Source organism: Staurois parvus, unplaced genomic scaffold (genome assembly GCF_062004578.1).
Source record: "Staurois parvus isolate SC_StPar_1 unplaced genomic scaffold, SC_StPar_1.0 ptg000414l, whole genome shotgun sequence".
Lineage (NCBI taxonomy): Eukaryota > Metazoa > Chordata > Amphibia > Anura > Ranidae > Staurois > Staurois parvus.
In genome coordinates, this window is record NW_028318210.1 from 4,897,076 (window position 1) to 4,913,407 (window position 16,332).

General features: G+C 43.3%; 1 protein-coding gene across 3 annotated transcripts in view; it reads right to left on the bottom strand.

Annotated features, from left to right (window-relative positions):
* Positions 1-16,332, bottom strand: part of NUMB (NUMB endocytic adaptor protein) — a 162,386-nt gene that overhangs the window by 91,791 nt on the left and 54,263 nt on the right. The gene's annotated exons all lie outside the window — the stretch shown is intronic.

Here is a 16,332-nt window from a genome sequence, read left to right on the forward strand (position 1 = left end):
CTCAAATTTCTCAATTCACTCAAATAGGAAAAAGGCACAATTTCATCTGTGCTGTGCATGAATCCAGTCTACTATGCACATTATCCATGCAAATTGATGTTACTATATATAAAAAAAAAAAAAAAAGAAAAAAGGGATGAAGTGTTACTGATATAACCTGAAGAAAAAAAATTTTATTGGCAAAAAAAAAAATTTCTGCTCATCTACAGCAGATCAGGCAAGTTGTTGCCTACCTCGGTCTCAATCCAATGTCTGGTACACACAAGGAATTAAAATTTTTGTCTCTCACATACATAATAGTACTGGGGACCTCAGGATTTGTTGCCCCCCCCACCCCCTTTCTGGCATTGATATGCTGTACATGTAGGTTGGGGTCCGTATGGTTACTCATATCTTTATGGACATATCTAGGAACCCTTCATTATCTTAGATACTAGTTCTATGCCCATCATTTTTTGTACATCAGTTTCCCTCTTTTTCCCATTTTAATCCATTTATAGGCAATTTATTTTATTTAATTTATACCCATTTTGGGTATGTACATTTATATATTTGATTTTATTTATGGTATGCAGTTGTAATTGGAGATTTGACATCTAGCCATTAGATGTCAGAAGAGAGGTCCAAGGACCTGTAACATCGAGGCCCTTCAATGTCATCATTTAGTTCGGCCCTTGTTCATTAACGATCAGCTGAGATCGTCTAGATGATGTGGAGTAGGGCACTTTACCCTCTTGTGAGATGGCGATTGTAAATCAGAGGAGGTAGGAGGAGCAGCGCATATATAGCCGGCTGTAGTCTGACGGACGCATCCTTTGAAAAACGAAATGCTGCACAGGTGATGTCAGACGTTGCCGGAAGTATAGCAGCGGCCATGTTGGATGAGGTCCGGACTGGTAACACACATTAGAAGGAGAGCAGGCTTAAGGAGAGACGCAAATGCTGTTTATTACTCTGCAAACGTAAGCTCCAGATGCATAAACAGTCGATTTATGCTTAGGGTCCCTAGAAATAAAATTAAAAAAAAAACACCACATAAAAAATAGAACATTTTAGGAAAAAGGTAATGTAATGGTATGTTGTGCACTGTAGGAAAAAACCAACAAATGCAAAGGGAACATTCAACCTCCATGCAGATAGTGTCCTGGTAGGTTATGAAACCTCAAACCTCTGTGCTGAACACCAAGAGTGGCTACTTGTCAGCTAGCAGGCTCTCTTCTGCACTGATGAGAATTTAATCTGTTAATAGTCACACTGCATAAGTAATTCCTCCAACAATCATTTGAACAACTAACATTTATATATAAATTCTAGAATGAAAAAGTTACAAATGAAGCTGCAATTGTAAATAACTTTAACATGAGATCACAAAGCAGAGCTTTTCTGTTGCATCAGATGGTCATGGAAAAGAATTGCTTAAAATCTGCACAACAAATCTGAACAACTTTGTAAAAATGTTGAGCTCTTTAAAAATATGGATAATTAGATAACCTTGTAAGTTTTCTCAATAAAGCTGGCCATAGACAACTGAAAAAAAGATGACAATGAAAAAGTAAATCAAAGACAAAATGGTGCTCATTCCACCACAAGGTGATGTGATCAAAATTGCCCCAATGAACTTAGTATTAAAATCTGAGTTGTCAAAATGGTCTTTTTCCAGTTTTTGATTTAACGTTTCAAAAACAAGGATTGTTACCTTATCCTCCAGAGACTGGATAAGAAAAAGGAAGAACTGCCAACTTTTATTTATTGTTACTGAATGATAGGAAGCATCAATGAACTACAATGAGCGCTCATCAACTCTCTAATAGTTCATTGAGAACTGCAAGCCGTCAGTCGCAATGGCTGACAGTAGTTGTAGTTCTCTCATCCACAGAACTCTGAATGAGTGACGTGGCTGGGTGGGCAGAGCCCTGCACAGCGTTTTTGTTTTTTTAATTGTGACAGCGTGCGTGGCAAGAAGATCCCCAGGCCGCTGTCACAATGGGCGATCGGGAAAGGGGGGGGGAAAAGGTGCTGCTATAACAGTAACGTTACTGAACACAGGTGTAACATGTAAGAAAAGGTTAACCTATCCTAAATTGCTTGTAAATAAAGTGAACAACCCCCAAATCATCTGCCTATAGAACCACAATGTGCTATGCACTGTGGACTGTGTTCATAAAAGCCAGGAACCAGTAAAAAACACACAGGAAAAAAAAAATCCCATCTTACCTTACCTACTAGGCTGGGCAGATTAAAGGTCCAGGTTTTACCAGTTAGTGGGCTTACCCTCGATGGGGTCTTCTGGGTCCGGGAACCATAGAAATGGACCATGGCCCTGGACTCCACAGGTTGCTCTACATGCCAAGTAGCCTGACAATGCTCAGCTTTAAATTTTTTCCTTTTTTTTTTTTCTTTTACACTTTAATTTTTTTTTTATCACTTTTATTGCTATCACAAGAGATGTACTATTAGATCCCAGCTCTCCCCTGACCTTAAAAGCATCTGATCAAACCTGATCTGTTTGATTGGATGCTTTCACAAGCCGGTAATGGCTTGTTTATATCCGAGTGAAAATCCTTGTCACTTCCAGTTCCTTAGACATCTTGCATCTCTACGGTAAGCCAGTTTCAGTCCCGGGCTCTCCCGTCCTACCAGGGAGATGGCAGAAGGGAGAAGCCTTGCCCCTCCATTTAATAGCAATCCAGCAGTTGAGTCAATCAAATCGCTTTTACATTGTACGGCATTACCGGCTAAAAAAAAAAAAAAAAAAAAAAAAAAAAAGATACCAGGATCATGACTGCAGCCATGGTCCCTGTAGAACCACTTCAATCCAAGGACGTATGGGTATGTCCTATGGGCGGGAAGTGGTTAAAGTCGGGATCCCGCCAGTCTAGACCAGCTGAGTGACGTCAGCTGACACCAGACTTTGGCCTGCTTTCAACAGAATACAGGTCATAGGAGGAGTGTAGAACTAAGCACTCCTGTGACCCACAGAAAAAGTAGGGCCAAAGAGTTATACCCATTTTGTCAGTTTTCTGTTGCCCTGTCCCAACTTTGACATGTTGCTGCCATCAATTTCAAAAGTGCCTCATTTTTTCCTCTTAAAAAAGGTACATTTTCTCAGGTTAAACATTTCGCTTTCTATTTTCTATTGTGAATAAAATATGGGTTATAAGATTTGGAAATCACTGCATTCTGTTTTTATGTAGATTTTACACAGCGTCCCAACTTTTTTGGAATTGGGGTTGTAGATTCCTTAGCATCAAAATGATGGTTTCTGAATTACAGTGCATGGAAAGTGATTAAAATGTAACTAAAAAAAAAAAATTGCACATGTATGGTCCAGACGGGGGAACCAATTCCCCTAACAGAATGGCTTCTTCATTGAGCTGGGAAGAAATTTCACTTGCTAGCAGATGACCAGTGAGAAAGTGAAATTATCCTGTCTGGCTAAAGAGGAGACTAAAATAGGAAAAAGGCATGTAGTCTGAATGATTCTGTCTCTTGCTAGCTGTCTCCACCATCACTGCCATTAAGCTGACATAGTCCTCAAGGTCAACAGGTATTAAAGTTTAACTGTTTTTAGTAGGCTTAGGGAATATCAGGCCACATGCATATAAATACCAGTTTGGTGTAATTTAATCTGCTTTTCAGGATGAGGCATATGAGATTTAGTAAGAAACTGTGCCTATAACACAATAGAAATTGTGCACATCCACTGCAAATAATGTATTAACCATGGTCAGTAGTATAAAAAGGCGACAATGTACGATTATGGGATTTTGCAAAGTAAAGGCAAGGCAGTCATGGAACATGGTGAAGTACAGGTGGGAGAAAAGCCTGGGTATTTTTAAAAAAAAAAAAAAGAAAAAAAAAAGGGGGGGGGGGGGAATAACTCTATATGTATCGATATATGTATATGTATATAGAAGAGCTCTATATGTATCCATGGTCAAAATTTCAAAAATAAACTTAAGTATTTTTAGCCTGCTCTAACTAATCTGAACAATTACATTTTGAAGAATCCCACACACTTACTGTAGTGAAAGCAGTGAATGACACATTAACCATCCCTTTTGAATATGCACTGTGTCATCCATTTCAAAAACCTGCTGTCTGAACTACAGAGGTGCTGACAGAAGAAGCAACCAAAGGGATATGTAGTTCTTAGAAATCAAAAATAAACCAAAAAAAAGGAATGCAAATAAGTGCGCTACAGTGAAAATAAACAGCTGCTAGTATAAAATGGTGCCAATACACAAATAGTTATAGTGCTGCACTTAGTGTTAACCGGTTAAATATAGAAACAAATATAAAACCAAGTATCAATTCTGTAAAATAATTATAAGGGTCCATGCCTACGGGGTGTTTTGATAACACTGGTAACGTTAGCTGTGTAAAATCACATTAAAAACTTGTTTTTCAGCTTTCTTTAGCATTTTTGCATTAGGTTTTAGTGGTGTTTTGCCACATTTAGCGTTTTTTTTTTTCCCCCCAAAAAAATGTTCTTTTGTCAAAAAAAGTCCAAAAACGCCGGTTTGCAGCGTTAGAGCTTTTTTACAGCTAAAAAACTCCTCTAGAAACCCACTAGCCCTGGGGTTTTTTTTTCCCCCAGCCAAAAAAAGTCCCTGCCAAAAAACATTGATTACAGTCAATGTGTGAATGGACACATGGGATAACATGCTGGGGGGTTTACTAGCTGTAGGAAAAAAAAAAAAAAAAGTCAAAAGCCAAAAACAGCAGCTGTAAAAACATCCAGTATGCATGAGGACTCAATACCACTGTGAAATCACTCACACTGTGATTACGGTCAACTATAATAATGCATCAATGTTGCAAAGAATATATTTTACAAATCACTGTTAAACATAATCAAGTCCAAAAAGTCCTGAAAAGTCAAAAAATCAGTGCAGAAAAAAAAAAATAAATAAATAAAAACCACACACCATGCTGCAGATAAGTGATACAAGTCCCCCACCAAATCCCCCAAAGATGTGCTCTCTCCTGACTGGTTGGCCCTCACTGCAAAAGGTTGAAAATTGACTGGGAACCAAAAATTCACAGCTCAACCACATGGATTCAATCAATGCAGGGAAAAGCTTGGTCAGGATGTCTAAAACAGCCCCGGCACGTCTCCAGGAGAATCTAGCCCTAGACCAGGCAGCCACCACAGTTCCACTCTCTGCTTCTGACACGTGGCAGGCCTTGGACCATTACCGAACCTCTCCTCTTCCAGCCAGGGTGAGCAAGATCCCCCCCTCTCCTGCATTGCCATATGAGGATGACTGTCCAGGCAGAGACCCCCCCCTTTCCCAGTCCACCAGCTCCTCACTAGATAGGGCTATGGGGGAGATTGTTCCCATCCACAGCAGACATAATGCAAGTTCTGAGCCACATGTTTTCCCTTCCCCAACACTCTCAGCTTCTTCAACCAGAGTACTCTGGTGATCCCATCATACTAGCGAGGTTTTCAGCATTGCTGGATCAGGGATTAGAGAAGGCGAGCAAACGCATCACCACTGAACTTGAAGAAGAATTCAAAGATCTAGGTAATCGTATCAATGACATAGAAACTAAGCTGGACACTATGGTCTCCAGGACCAATCAGATTTCTCAATTACACACTATATTGGAAGAGGCCCTGGCTAAAATAGATGACCTGGAAAATAGGTCCTGGAGATAAGAACTTTAGAATTTGAGGCCCTCCTGAGTCCTATACAGACACTCATGCGGCAGTTATGGAACTGATGCAATCCTTACTCCCTAATGAACAGGATCATAAACTAGAGCTGGATCTGGCCCATAGGGCCCTAACAGCCGTTCAACCAAATGGACCACCTAGGGACATCACTGTGAAGCCTCACTTTTATGGGATCAAAGGAGCGGACTATGATAAAAACTCAGGAAACCCAAATATCCAGATAGGAGGACATGATATCCAAATCTTTGCCAAAATATCACAGGCCACAGCCCAGAAGTGACAAGCTTTCAAACCGCTCTTGAAATCTCTCCAAGACCAGAAAATCAAATACTGCTGGATGTTTCCTTTCCGCTTGTCAGTCACCTACCAGGGGGAAGAAAAAAAAAAAAAGTAATTCATTTGCCACTTTCGCTGAAGGCAATGCTCTATTGCTACACTTAGGCTTGATTTCGACCTCTCCATCTGTAACACCACGGCGTCAATCGCCTTGCCTGGAAGATAAAAACCATCCAGAGGCCACTGCTCCTCTATCACCACTATGGCACAACATCAGAAGCCGTTCATAGCAAAATTCCCGACCTCCTTGATACAATTGCCTGGGACTGCTGGTTTCTCTCTTTACTACATGTTTGATTGATAATTGGTCCCCCCACCCATTTTCACATTTTCATTTCAGGACTTTAGTTTTGCTACGGATGAATCTTATCCCCTGTGCACTGTTGACCTATTATATTTTGTTTACCATTTGGTTTGCTCTTTAGTGACCTGTAGGAACGTTGGAGGGCCTTCGTTAACTTTGCTGTTTTGATTAGATTCAGCACAGGCCTTGTGCATGAGCACTTTTCCCCACTCTGACTCCACCTACTGTACTATCGACTGACGTGGACTCAGACCTCTTTCCACTACATGTGGACGTACTTAGTTCAAGTTTGGTGGCCATTGCGGCATACCTGAATCTGACCTCTCTACTATTGTTCATGATAATTTGCCATTTATCATATTGTTTATCTTTCTCCCTGCTTGCAGGTCTTGGCTTCCCTCCATACACCTCTGAATCATTTCTCTATTTGTCTTCATCCTCCTTTTCCACCCACGCGACATGCGCTCTCCATTGGGATTTGCTTTCGGATTGCCTCCTGGTTCCAGCCTTTCTGGGGTAAGTTAGTTTTTTTGGACCCCTCTCATGGCTTCCGATAACACACCTAAACCAATCACGTTCCTCTTCCATAATACTCAGGGTCTGAACTCGCCAGTAAAATGTAGAAAAGCTTTCCACTATTATTCTGTGGAAGCAGATGTAGTTTTCTTACAGGAGACTCACTTCCCCAATACATATCAGACCCCATTTGCACATTGTCATTACCCCCAATTCTTTTTAGCCAACACACCAGATATGGGGAGTCACAGTATACATATCTAATTAGCTTTATTTTTCACCCCTTAAAGTTGCTCAGGACCCTAAAGGTAACTTTCCTCACTTTCTATGCACCTAACACCAACCAGATAGCGTTTTCCAGTCTCTTTTCCAGACACTGTCTCTGCATTTTTTAAGGAACTGTGGTCTTGGGGAGGTTGGGGACTCTAATACAGCATTGGACTCGGTCTTGGACAAGACGAGGCCCCCGAGGTCCCGCATCCTACAACCATCCAGGATGGGCACTAAAATTTGGGTAGTTACTACATCAATTTGGCTTCATTGATGTTTGGCGGGAATTTAATACCTCCAGATGTGAGACTTTACATATTATTCTAATGTTTATCTAATCTACTCTAGGATAGACTACATCTTCACTCCCTCTCGCAACGTGCCCTTGTTTAACTCTTCCAAAATACTAGAGGTCGCTTGGTCTGATCACTCGTCTGTTATATCCACCTGCACTTCTCTTCGCAAAGCTAATTCGGTTTACTCCTGGCGTTTAAATGAATCACTACTCCGCAGCCTCTGTTTGCTCTGATGCCGAAATGCATCTGAAAGAATTCTTCGCTGTTAAACACAGACCTCACCACAAACAAATTGGACAGCCCATAAAGCCTCCGTACGGGGTATCCTTATTCAGTTGGCTTCAAGATATAAGAACACCTCCAAAGCTCTCATACACCAAAGAGTCAGAACTAACCACCCTGCTTAAGGAACAAACAGAACCCGCAACTCGATCTTCGGAATAAAATAGAAGCCACGCATCTCGAACTAAAATGTATGTCTCACTACCAAGGCAGAGAAAACCCTTAGGTGGTCTCAGGCCAAATTTGATCAACATTCCGACCGACCAAGGAAACTGTTGGCACGGAAACTGACTCCCAAACCACTATTGACAGTAATCTCTAAACATAGAACAATGAATGGCTCACTGACTCAGAATCCCATAACTGTGCTTAAAAGAATTTCACACCTATTATCAGAATTTATAAACCAACACGCACAACGCTACTCAAGAGGATTTTGAGGATTTCGTAGCTCATCTTCCATTACCTACCATATCAGATTCACATAGGGAGACCCTGGACAGTAAAATTTCTCAGGCCGAGGTCCTCAGGGTCATCAAAGAGTCAAAGTTGGCTAAAGGCCCCTGGACCTGACGGCTTCACAGCCCTGTATTACAAGAAATTTGCTCCCCTCCTTGTTCCACATTAAGTGACTTATTTTAACGCTCTCCAAAACGTTGATCCGACGAAAGTAGATTCCAACAGAGCTTTTATCAGCCTCATTCCCAAACATAACAAAAAGCTTAGTGATGTATTTTAATTACAGGCCAATATCATTGATAAACACAGACTCAAAACTCTTGGCATAAAAATTTAATCTACCAGGCAAACTATTTTATTGCAAACCATATCCACAAGGATCAGGTTGGGTTTGTGCCTGATAGGCAAGCTTCCGATCAAATAAAGGAGAGCCATTGATCTCCTCTCTATTTTACAGTCTTCCAGGGATCGAGGCAACTCCCAAAAAGGCATGCTGCTCTCATTGGACATCCGGAAAGCATTTAACACCATCTCGTGCGAATAGTTATTTCGAATACTTTTGAGGTGGTGCTTCGGCCCCAAATTCCTGATTTGTTTCCCCACACACTATATAGTAAACCTTCAGCGCAAATACGGCTGAGGGGATACCTCTCCAATCCCATCTCTAAAGCGTCCGGCGCCTGTCAAGGTTGCCCTCCATCTCCTCTTATTAATTATCATCGAGACTCTGGCTGCAGCCAGCCGGACCCATCCTGACAGCTTAGATGTAGACAGCAGGTATAAACAACATAAATGTGCTCGGTTTGCGATGATTTACTCCTCTTTCTTACTTCACCACACACCTCTCTCCCATCTCTCACTGGTCATTTGGCTCCATTTGAGAATATTTCTGGTTTGGCCGTAAACTGGGAAAAGTCTGAGGCCCTCAACATCAACTTACGTGGGGCTACTTTACAGAGTCTAAATGACCAAATATAGCTTTATTTTGCAGACAAGTTCCTTGCCATACCTAGGAATTAAGCTGACTTCTTCCATAGCAACATTTTATAAGGCAAATTATCCACTTTTTTTTCTTCTTTTTACACACACATTTATTGCGGGACGTTGAGCTGTAGTCATATTTCGCTTCCCGGTACTGGATGGGTAGGATTGCTGCAGTTAAGATGGTATTACTACCCAAAATCCTCTTTAGTACCCTACCCATAGCATTTCCAGCCGCTGACCTTCATAGGTTCCAGAACAAAAATTACTGCACTTTATTTTGGGCGCTAGGAGTCACAGAGTACGTCGAATGCTATATACTTTACGAGACTCTGGTGGGCTGGGGGTCCCAGACCTCAGTAAATATTATAGGGCGGCTCAGTTGACCCAATTTTCCCAAATATACGCCACTTCTTATAGACCAGAGTGGATAGCCTTGAAGACAAAGGCTTGTGCGCCTCTCCCTATCGATCTTTGTGGGTTTCCCCTAAGAATCGGAGGGCAATTTTCAGCCCCATGCTGTCCCACTCACTGCATTTATGGGATTCTTCCCACACACTGGCTGTACTTCACTCCCCCCACTCCTGATGGACTGGGATACGTGGACTTGCTACACCTACTTTACACGTTGCTAATGTAGAATACTTTTGTCATTTCTGTGTCCCACCTGCGCTGCGAGATCTGTTTGCATGGCCACCAAGGGCCTTTAGCTATAATCGTTACCTATTTGCATGTTTTCAATAAAAACATTGAAACAGAAGATAAACAAAAACAATCCATAGCACTCACTGAACATGCATTAAAAAAAATAAAAAATAAATAAAAAAAAAAAAAAAAAAAAAAAGGAAGAAGATGCATAGACACACTGATTAAAAACAAGCGTCCTGAATACTATGGAGATCTACTGCTGCTCTCACTGCTGCCGCACAGATTACTTTGAACTTTTTGCACCATTGGTCTTTATCAGGGCCACTAAGACAGAACCCACAGCCCTCCTATACTGGGCCCGATCAACTCAAAAAAGGGCGGCCTGGGCATCTGCTGAAATGGCTGTACAGCCTTATTAATGAAACCAATCTTCTTGTGTTTCCCCCTGCAGCGCTGTTAGCTTCTATGCCTCCTACTTCCTCCGGATCCACTGCAGGTCGGTTCTAAGTGTGTAAAACCCTGCCTCCCGTGATGTCCAGGCCTTCCTGTGTACCCTTTCCCCCGCAGTGCTACTGGCTTCAGGATGGAGAGTGGGCGAAAGGGCAAGGAAATATGTCATTTACTGGCCCCTTTATTTCCTGAATGAATACAGTGAGCGATCTCTATGATCACTCCTGTGTTCTGTCCATTACTGAAGCATAGTAAACTGTTACTGATGTAACCTCTGATAGAGCAGGTTGGAGCTGATGAAACCGGTCAGGTGCTCCTCTTGATCATGCTGGATCCCTCTGTGTGAACATTGCCTTTATTGGACAATGACTGGGGCGGATAAGTATCTATTACTCTTTAGCTTCCAGACTCACATTTGAGCTTTATACACAGGACTATGTCGCTTCCATTTTAGTTACTATGGACTACTTCAGTTTACTAGTGGGTAGATCCTGATCCCTACAGTTGTGCAAAATATTAACTATTTCATTGAATTTCATACTGGTGTGCAGGAGGTTTGACTTGAAACCCCAATTTCAAAAAATATTATACATACACTCAAGTTTAAATTGTTGATCGCTGGGCGGTACAGATGTTCATCTTTTGGACTGAGTTGCCCAATAACTTCAACATCATAACACCAGTCTTGGATTTCTAAGTCTGGGACTTTCCTGTTGGAACATAAGGAGACTGATGTCTCTGGTGCGCAGATATTTCAAGTGGTATCCTTCTCCATCAAGATTTTTAAAGGAGGCAGAGTCACACATATAATGGATAGGCATCACATGAGGTGTTAAGTTTCCAAGTATATACTAGCCAGTCCCCATCCTGGTTCCCAGTTTTACAATTCACAGGTCTGCAAAAAAATTTCTAAAAAGCGGTTTTGGTTATTCCACATAATCTTTATGTTTTTTGGTGCACTGAATACGAAAATGACCTCCATTTTGTCATAGGACATCTCGTTTCCTGACAATTTAGGTAACTATGTTAAATAAGGCAATACCTCAAAATAAATGGAAATAGAGTTATAAAATTAAAAAGTTATTACAATCTTTTCATGAAAATCCTTTTTTGAACTGAAATGAGCTCACCTACACACACTAAACTCGATTCGTCTTCCCTGCGAGGCTTCTCTTGGTGCATTTACGCTTGTGAGTAGCATCTGGAATGTCTCTCTGAAGCATCCAACAGTAGTATGCCATCATTGTAATGCTCCATTTTCTCTGGTATCTCCTTTCCATCTCTTTAATGTCTTGGTGGAATTGTCCACCTTGTTCCTCACTCACAGCTCCCACATTTTCAGGAAAGTAGTCAAGGTGGGACTGGAGGAAATGCACTTTCAAACTCATCAGGCAACCTAAAGCTTGAAATGCTTTCAGCATTCGTCCGTCGATCTTTTTGTAGTGAGGATCTTTGTTCTTGCTTAAAAATTTCTTTAAATGCAATCCAGCCTTCTTTTTGAGGATCCGTCATGGTATTGACAAACTCTTGATCAACTACAAGCCATCTAATGTCTGGTCCGATGAACACACCTTCCTTCAATTTTGCCTCCGACAGGCCTGGAAACTTGGTGACCAAGTATTTGAAGCATTCTCCATCTCTTGGAAGTGATTTTACGAATTGCTTCATCATTCCCAATTTTATGTGGAGAGGTGGTAGAAGAACTTTATGAGAAGGTACCAAAGTTTCTCGGAGGACATTTTTTTCACCGACTGTTAGCACCCTCGGCTGCCAACTCTTCTTGGTCCAGTGACTTTGTCGGTCTCGACTGTTCCATAGGCACAGAAAACAAGGGTATTTGGTATATCCAGCTTGTTGCCCGAGCAGCATGCACAAGACATTCAAGTCCCCACACACTTGCAAACCATGGTCTTCATATTTAAGTTTACGAAGAACCAATTCCAAGTTTTCGTAGGTTTCCTTCAAGTGTACGGAATGACCTACGGGTAATGGAAGCGTAAAAACCAACGTTGGAGTAAAACTGCTTTGAGACTTCTTTTTGAAGAATCTATAAAAAGACACCATTGCTCTGAATCATATTGGATTTTAAATTGACCCATCAGACCTTTGAAATCTATGCAATAAACCAACTTGTCTTCCTGGGCAAAGTAAGGAACGAACTCCTTTTCACGATGTCTGAACCATGAAGATGACACCGGCAACAATAAATTCCTGCTTTTCAGCCTTGATCCGAGTAACTCAGCGGCATCTTTGGGAAGATTCAAGTCTCTTACCAAATCATTCATCTCCTCCTGAGAAAACCATTTTGGTCTTGTATCTTCAAAGTCAGAACTTGATTCGTCATCTGGTTCAGGTATGACTTCACCTTCATCGGAGCTAGGTAGCTCTTCCAAGGTAGCAGGGGGCTTGGGTACTGGTATATCTGTGCCATGGGGGATGGGACGAATTGCTGAGTGAAGATTGGGGTATGAAATGCAATGCTTCCATTTGGAATTAAACCCTTTCACATCGTATGAACAAAAGTAACAGTCGTCACTATGGTTTTTTTGCTCTTGCCATACCATAGGAATCCCATAACGGAAAGATTTTTTTTCTTACCCTTGAACCAGTTTCGGAGGTCTTTAACACACAGTTTGCACACTTTATGAGGCGTCCAAACTTTATCTTGATCTCCAATTTTTAGTCCAAAGTATACTTTTTTCACAAAGTCTGTAATATTCTGCTGTTGCTTCAACACTGTATATTCACCACAGATGAAACAGAAACTGTCTAGCGAATATACTTTCGTGGAGCCATAACATAACGGTTGAAGAATGACGCGCTAACACGAACTGCGATGAAAAAGTGTGAACAGCCTAGAACCAAGAACCTGATGGTGATTCATGCACAAGTGTGGACTGCAGGAGAGAGCAGCTCTGTGTTTGTACAGGAGACATCACAGTGCTGGCCACGCCCCCCTGCATTGACCGGAGCTGCTGCTATCTGCCCTGTGTCTCCCTCCCACTGGATTCTTCAGGAAAGATTATCCCCTTCTACTATTAGAAACACAGACTCAGGGCTGAGGCTTACACATACAGCATGCTGCTAAGTATCCCAGTAGTCAGACATGTCACTCAGAGCAGCACTTGTATTCACCCCCTTTGCAGGGCGGGAAGGGCAGAGATTGTTTACCTGCAAACAACAAAGGGCCAGAAGAAAAACTAGGGAAATGAGGAAATAGAATTTTTTTTCCCAAAAACTTGCGTAGCTTAATATCTATATTGCTGACCATAAGAGTTACAGTGCTATATTTTTTTTTACATAACTCGGACAACCCCTTTAAGGTCGATTTCTGGCCTTCCCTCCAACCTCTCCTGGCCCCATCCCCTGGTGCCCTGATGGGGAAAAAAAATCAGCCATCTTATGCGCTTCCAGTGTCTGGCAGACCGTTTCAAAGTTTGGGGCCTACCCGCTGGAGATCGCGGGTGAAGCCGCGGCCTCGATTTTTGGCATGCCGGAGAGTTCCAGAGCCCCGGCCGCGGGATCGTGACTTCCGCCGGAAGCCGCAATTGAAGCCCCAGTCACGATTTCGGGTCCCCCGCCACCACTACCCACGGGTGGGCTGGATCCTAGGGGTGAAGATGACCTGGTATCAGAAGCATACCTGCGGTCTTCCCCTCCAGGTCTGAGGGATGCTGAGCTTCTGCACCGTTTCAAGGCGATGCTACAGTCAGAACTGTCCTCCGCTACCTCCAAGCTTGCCAACTGACTTTCGCATGAAATTCGAGAGTTGGGCAATCGGACGAATGATCTTGAAGATAAATTAAAAATGGATGCGGCGGCTACGGTCATTGAGGGTCACGAGCAGGACTTGCATGACCTCAAGAAAGAATTAGCGTTCCCATCGCGGCAATTTGCAGTTAAGGGGTATACCTTAAACTGTCACAGATCTCACCTTCACCGCTACTGCTCTGTTTCAGGAGCTGACGGCCGCAATTCCCATCGACCGGCTTGAATTTGACCGCATTCATCGTGCATTGGGCCCCAGAAGACCGGATGGGCCCCCAAGGGACATAATCAAGTTTCTACCGCACTAAGGAAACCATCCTCTTGGCGGCCAGAAACAAACCAGACCTCAAATTCCAGGGACATCGCTACCAGCTCTTTGCGGACCTCTCCCAGACCACTCTGCAGAAGCGACGTCAGTTGAAGCCCTTCACTTTGATCCTGGTGAACCACAGAATTAAATACGCTTGGGGCTTTCCGTTCCGCCTCACCTTCAACTACTAGGGCTGCAGTCACTCTGTTGTTACGCCGGGGGAGGCCCATTTGCTCCTGGAATCTTTGCAACTTCTTCCGCCGGAGGCCGCTGCTCAGAGCCCGGCTCACTCAAGTGGATCCCCAGCGAGGCCGATCCACCGGGCCGCCTCTGGGAGCGGTCGTCCAACAGGAAGAGGGCCCTCCCTCAGACCTCTCAACGATCAAGTCCCTCCTGCTCTTCTCCGGGCTGAGAATGTATCTTGGATCTCCCGCGTTTTGTTTCACCGTTGGACTTTCCTGATGGGACTGCGAGTTTGGCCCTTAGGGCTTTTCCAGTTGTTAGCATTCCAGGCTAGGCCTGATCCGACCCATTCCCTTGGGTTCCATCACTGAATGGGGGGGGGGGGGGGGGGGGGAGGGTCTCCTCCTGGACTTGCGGATTATGACTTTGCTGTCTTGGCCTACCATGGGTGCTGTTTTTCGGGTTCCCGTTTGGGTATGGGGTGCTGGTTCCCTCGGGCTTCGGGGTGAGAGGTGGGCCTGACCGGGTGTTGGCCCTATTGGGAGGTGGGGCACCACTTGGGCTGTGTAGTGGTTCTACGGTGGCCTGTAGCTGTCTTCCTGATGGGGGTTGGCCCCCTAGTTTAGCTGGGGTTTCTATCGGGAGGTTATTGTGGATGTGCTCACTTCTGGAACTCTTTATTACTTTGGTATCCCGTTATACTGTGTTTATTGCTTTTTGCCCCCAGAGGGCTTATGTTTTTGATGTTTTCATTTGCAGCCATGTGTCCGGTGGTAGAGCCACCCCCCAAGCGATATCCTTCAGGTGTAGGAGGATGCATGTCACCATTGACGTGACACGTTTGTACTGCTGTATATATTTGTTTATTTTTTTTCTCTTCTTCTCTGTTTTTTTTTTGTTTTATCCTCATGCAGGGTCTCGGGATGCCATGGTCCGAACACCATTGGAAATAACTGTTGGCCAACCTATGCTTTTTCTGCTGAGCGTGCAGTGCTGATACCGCCATGGCCTCACCCCTTCTGAAAGTATACTCACAAAACGTTCAAGGTTTCAATTCACCTCAGAAGCGTGCTAAAGTTTTTCATCACCTCAAATCGCAACAAATTGACGTGGTAGGTTTACAGGAGACCAGGTTTTCTCAGTCCTCTGCTCCACGGTATCTTTCGCTTCACTTTCCCACCTTTACACAGCCTTGGCCCCTGAGAAACGCTGGGGTGTACTTTCAAGCGCAATCTTCCTTTTGTCTGTGCTCCGAATATAGCGGACCCCACAGGTAGGTACTTGCTTCTGCAGGGCACCCTCTGGGATCAGGAGGTTACCTTTGTCTCTTACTATGCACCCAATCGCTTTCAACAAATTCTTTTCCCATCTTTGCACCATTGTCTCCCAACACTCCAAGGGTCTCCTTTTGGGAGATTCCAATGTTACCTTGGATTCCACATTGGATAGGCGCTATGACCAGGGGTCGGCCCCTTCTCACGACTTAGTGCTAGAGGAACGTATGCGCTCTCTCGAGGACGGCGGGGCTGGCGGACGTCTGGAGGGAACTCTACCCAACTGAGCGCGACTTTACATTCTATTCCAATCCTCATGACAGTTTTTGTAGAATTGACCATATACACCGTGTTCCAAATTATTATGCAAGTTCTATTTAAGTGTCACAAGGATGAAATATTTTGTTTTTCAGTGTAACTCATGGATGGCATTGTGTGTCGGGGCTCTTTTGATCACTGAAAACAATCTCGGACACCTGTGATAATTAGATTGGCCGGTGAGCCCAATTTAAGGAAAAGCTACTAAAAGGAGGGTGTTCCACATTATTAAGCAGAGCACCATTTTCAAG